Below are 6,000 nucleotides of genomic sequence, written 5' to 3' on the forward strand. Positions count from 1 at the left end.
AGAACAGGTAAGCTTCTTGGATCTGATGATTAGAAAACAAGGGAACAACTTAGCTACCTCACTCTACAGAAAAGCCACGGACAAGAATACCTTATTGCACTACTAAAGTTTCCATCCAGAGAGTCTCAAATTTAACTTACCTTACGGTCAATTTTTGAGGATCCGACGGGACTGTACCGACAAGGAGGACTATAACATACACGCCACACAACTCAAAGAAAGGCTGGACACACGGGGGTACCCGAAACGCTTGGTGAAAAACAACTTGAAAAGAGCCGTGAACACAAACAGGGAACTCTCTCTACAAGGGAAGGACAAAAAAATCGAATGAGAGATTGGTTTGCGTTACTACATTCAACCCTATCAGTAACGCAATTAGAAAAATAATCAATCAAAACTGGGATTTGGTAAAAAATCCTGGTACATTATCACAAAAACCAATGTTTGTATTCAAAAGTAACTGTAACCTATGAAAAAAACTGGTCCATACTTATCGCGAGAACCCCAGAGATGCCACCATCATGAACCAATGGGGACTTCCTCCCATCATTGGCCATTATAAATGTGGCAACTGCCGTGTCTGTCCCCTTACTGAGACGAAACACAGCTTCCAATACGGGGACAAGACATGGGTGATGAAAAATCACACCAACTGCTGCACAAAGAATGCAATCTATGTGATATCGTGTCCTTGTGACCTACTATATGTAGGGAAAACCGTCGGAGCAGTGAAGGTCTGTATCGGAGAACACCGTTCATGTATTAGAAATCACACCCCTGATAAACCCTTGGTCGACCATTTCAAGAGGTACAATCACAAAGATACAGAAATCAAGTGGTTTGTATTACAAACTTTAAATTCAAAAACAAGAGGTGGAGATATGGCAATGGCTCTACACCGTCTCGAACAGAAATGGATTTATTCCTTAGACACAGTACAACACGGGTTAAATATTTCGGTAGAATGGAACGTACTAAACAGCAACTAATTTTATGTGGTCTAGAACCACCTTGCCCACAATACATTGCACATGTGAGTCTCCCTCAATTGCGAGGGATGTTTGTGTGGCAGTCCAACCAGTGACGTGCACCTGTAGCTATAGAATTTCGCTAACCATGGGTGGCTGGACATACTCTCCACCCACCTTCTAAGAAGCAACTATGGGAGTGCGCCACCCACCACTGTGGGGCGACGTGAATGCATGCACCAGGCGATCCCGGCGTGGCTGTTGGACTACTAAGCCCAGAATTCCATGACAAGGTAAGTAAGCCCAGTTATGCACGTCACTGCGTTTTTGATCTAGAGACATTCCGAGTTAGTTTACATGTAGTTTCATATTACAAGCCCCGGAAGGGTTTTTCACCCATATCCAATAACCATTACCCTCCACATTCGAATACGTATGAGGCTGTAATCACCCGTAGTGGCATTGTGGACTACTAAGCCCACAATTCTGAGTGGCTGCTCTTGGAGGCCAAAGCGCATGTCGGCTCAGTTTCCACACAACTCTGGCAGACGGAAGGAGCCTAAGCAGTCACTGTTTGACTTGCCATGCAGCAGGGTCCCGGGCTCTAATCCTCGGCCAAAATAAGGTAAGGAAACATCTATATTGACAGAAAGCGGCACTGAGGTGCACCACGTTTATAGAGCACAACGTTTACAGAGCAGACACTTAACACGCCGTTCTGTATTTGTGTTTATTCAGGCAGCCGCACGGCCCAGATTAGGCTATTTCGGTCCACGGCCATAAACTGTGCGAAATTCCACCACTGGCATTTCTTTTCCAGTGAGCTGCAATCGTGATGAAGCACACGGTTGTTACAAGTAAGCGATTTTTGCATTCTAAACGGTAATGTGCCTAATACTGCTAAACATTGACAGGTTGCTGCACCATGAGTCTCAGCAGCTAATGCATGTTATACATGCTTTGTTTTCTCCTCTGCAGGCGTTGCATATACGCGGCTGCTCGTATGAATTTATTTGCCCTGTTATCAAACTGGGCCATAAGAGAAAACTAAGAAAGAATTTTTTCCTTAAAATAACAGTGAGTACCAGCCCATTATTTGTGAATTACCTCATTGGGTCCTCATCGTTTAGTTTTTTTAAAAATACACATGTCCTTCTTTACTATAGGGCATTCATCACGTGAAGCGCCACTGTTGGGAGCACTCACGACGGGATCTACTCCACCCAACCAGTTTGGCAGCCCCTGAAAGATTCAGAGGAGGTGAGCAGGTGACATACAGTAAATTAAGATAGCTGTAGCTGGATATCAAGTAAATAGATTTTTGAGTAAACACAGAGATGACAACTCTATTCACTTTCTCATTTTTAGATCTAAGGCTCTCTTGCCACACACACCCCCCACCTTTGGTTTTCCACCAAAAGGGAACGCAGATTTGGCGATTGCTCTCCTGTCCTGAAGAAGGTTGAATACTAAGTCACGATACGAGGGGACTGTTTCATCCTCGTTAAGAGAACTCAACCGAAACATGTTGACAATGGCTTTCTAAACCCCCTGAATACCAACAGAGGGGTACATTGTAAAACAATTTAGTGTTTAATTTACAACTGTTTGACCTACTATTGTGATTTAAACAGAACATCACTTTTTTCTATTCTTTGTAAACATGATGACTGTATGAATGAGTTGTGAATGAACTGTTTTTGAAGGGATGTATTGCGGTTGGTTTGTGGAGCCGACTAATGAATATAAACATTGTATATATTTTTTTGTATGACACATGCATTTGTACAATAAACAGAAATCTATTATGATATAAATAATAGTCAGCTGTCATCTCTGGTCTAGTTCGCCCAATTTCCTTACTATATTGTAGAATTGCCTGGAGGGCCATAGACAATAATCAGGCTTCCCTTTCTTATCTCTATTTTGGTGCCAGGCCACCTAACCCTGCCAAATGCGACAATCGCGGTTTACCTGGCAAGAAAGGGTTAAATATATGCGAAATGATAAGCTTCCACCAGCCCTGTCCAAGGCACATCTCCACTTCTCCTAAAAAATCCTTGGAGAGTAGCTAGGGCCTTTGGAAATGACTAGACCCAAGTGCACTGTACTGTAAGGTACATTGTACACTTGTTACATGTTGCAGAAAAGTTGCAACATGGACAAGGACTAATGGAAACAAAGGGCCTCATTACGACCCTGGCGGAACGGGTTAACGGGCTCCGCAAACGGAGGCGGACCCATTAAACCCGTTCCGCCACATTACGAGGACTCCTCGCGGGACCCGGTAAGGACGCCTGGTCAAACCAGGCGTAGTTACCGGGTCACACTAGGGGAAGAGGGAGCAAACAACGGGCCGCTCGTAATCGGCCCGTTGTTTGCTCCCTCCCCCATTCCCATTCAGCCCTATAGAGGCTGAATGGGAATGGGGAAGGTCCGGGTCCAGGTTCCTGGAGGGAGGAATTACCGGGCCCTCCGAACTCGGAATGGCCCAGTAATTCCCCATTCTGGGAACCCGGACCCGATTTTGGTGGCAGCCATGCCACCAATAGCGGCATGGCTACTGCCAAAATCGTAATGAGGCCAAAAGTCTCCCAGTACTGACTGTCTTTAAGGGCATGTCAGTTTCCCCATAACAAAGTGAGCGAAAAGCCCAGGGGAGTGCAGCAGAAGGTTGTGCTCCTCTGGTAAAGTCAGACTATGGTGTTTAAACATCAGCAAAACGTTGGGGCGGGGATACACAACTGGAGGGAAAATTACACATGAAATGGAAATCTTTCCTAACAAGACCCTGCCTCTATTGGTTCAGTATCATCACTATACAATAATACTGTATCTGTAAATACACATGATTACAGTATCCATTAATATTTATGGGATTAATACTGTATTTGTAAATACACATGATTACTGTATCTGCTAATACTTATGGGATCACTATCTGTAAATATCTATTGACTGTAAATACGCTCAATCTCGCTACATATCAAGCCTATGTCCACCTGTAAATTGTATTACCTGCTTTCCAGCGCCCACATACCCACGATTTAGGCGCGCTCTACAAATGCTAAATAAATACGTTAGGTATTTCATTTAATATGCTCAGGGATCCAGGTTTTGCAATGAAATGCCACAGCAATCCCATCATTTGCCAGGGTTTGCCCTTATATGACTAGGACCTCATGTTTTATTTACTTGTGTCTTGCAGCAAATAGCAGTTTAAAAGCTGCTTCAAAGCACAAAGAAAGAAAAGGAGAACCGGGTAATCAAGGAGGCCTGTAGTAGTGGAAAGAAGAGCATGTGACCTTTACAATAACTTCCCATTCCAGATACTTAGGCGTTGAAATCCATTCAATTCAATAATGCTTTATTGGCATCCTATTGGCATTGTACCTAGATCCTGTGCCCTAGCCTGATACTCGTACCTAGATACTGTGCCCTAGCCTAATATTTGCACCTAGATACTGTACACTAGCCTGATATCTGCATCCAGATAGCGGGCCCCAGCCTGATACTTGTGCTTAGATACTGTGCCCTAGCCAGATACATGTCCCTACATACCGTGCCCTAGCTCGCTATTTGCTCCCAGATTTTGTGTCAGAGCGTCCCAACTAACACAGTCTGCAAATGGCCACTGTACACCTTGATCCACACAATATGCCTCCAACACACTTCCTACCCAAGACACCCGCCTTTCTACCAGTTCGCTCCCCTGAAGGGGCTACCCGACACCTACCAGAATTTCTTTGCAAACATACCACGCCCTGCTCTGTCCCATGCACCACCTCTCAGAGGAATGAACGTCTAGCGTCTAGAACTCACCTGCTCACAAAAATGGCTGCTCCACATACCCTACCGTTTCAAGAAAGCAAGCAGTCACCCTTACACAGACTCCAGACTCCTCTCACCACAAACTACCAACAAGCTAACAGCAGCAATGCTGGCAACGCCTCTGCAAATTCTTCAATTCAACCTCCACACCACCACCGATTGAATTGTATGGGGTACCGCCTACATTAAATGTGCCCATCTTCAGCCATGATAATGAAAACAAATTGCCCACTGAATCACATGAGGCATCACCTGTTATACCGCATGCTGATTTGCCCTCGAAAATATCAGCACCTACAGGCAAAATAATGGCCCACCTACTCAACCCATACCCCATACCCAGCCAACCTAAGGATATATTTAGCCCCACAATCGATAAGAGCCAGCCAAAACCTCACACAATCAATTCAACAAAACCACCTCCCTTAGTGCTTAACCGCGCCCTCATCAATGCCTGATCACTCCCAACCCACGCCCTCGACATTCAAGATCTCATCACCACCAACAATCATTATCTCCTTGCAATTAGTGAAGCATCTGGCCCGGCACTATCGCTTGCCCTCCCTCCTTGCTACACCATTTTTAGACAAGATCGCCCTCACTCCAAAGGCGGCAGAGTTGCCCTCATAACAAAAGATTCTAACCCTATTAGAAAGGTAGACAGGACAACCAAAAAAACAGTGATCACCTATTCCTTAAACTCAACCCCGACCCCAACTGCACCATCACCCTACACATCGTCTACCGCTCCCCGGGGCCCGTAACAGACTTCCAAGCCACCCTCACTCCCTTTCTCGCAGACAACCTAAAAATAATCCTCCAAGGCCATTCTCCTAGGAGACCTCAACCTCTGCCTAAATGACCTGAAAGACCCCCCAGCAAATTCCTTAGACAGAGCATTAGGAACGCTAGGGTTCAAACAAGCTATCCCAGACCCCACCCACATTAACGGTCGCACCCTGGACTGGATAGCCCACCACAACTGCCCTGTCACTATAAATGCAAATAAGCCCTTGCCCTGGACAGACCACAATGTCATCCTCTTCGACATCACCAAGGCCAAGTCAAGCCACCTTCCCACGACCCCCCCCTGCCAGCCCTTACCAGAAGCGCCCGTCAACTCACTAAAGAACAACTCCTACCTCACATCACAGGCCCTCAGGCCACCATTCTCAAATTACCCCGAATCTCTACTCCAGAC

The sequence above is a fragment of the Ambystoma mexicanum genome, chromosome 14 (assembly GCF_040938575.1).
Source record: "Ambystoma mexicanum isolate Mex_15411 chromosome 14, UKY_AmexF1_1, whole genome shotgun sequence".
NCBI lineage: Eukaryota > Metazoa > Chordata > Amphibia > Caudata > Ambystomatidae > Ambystoma > Ambystoma mexicanum.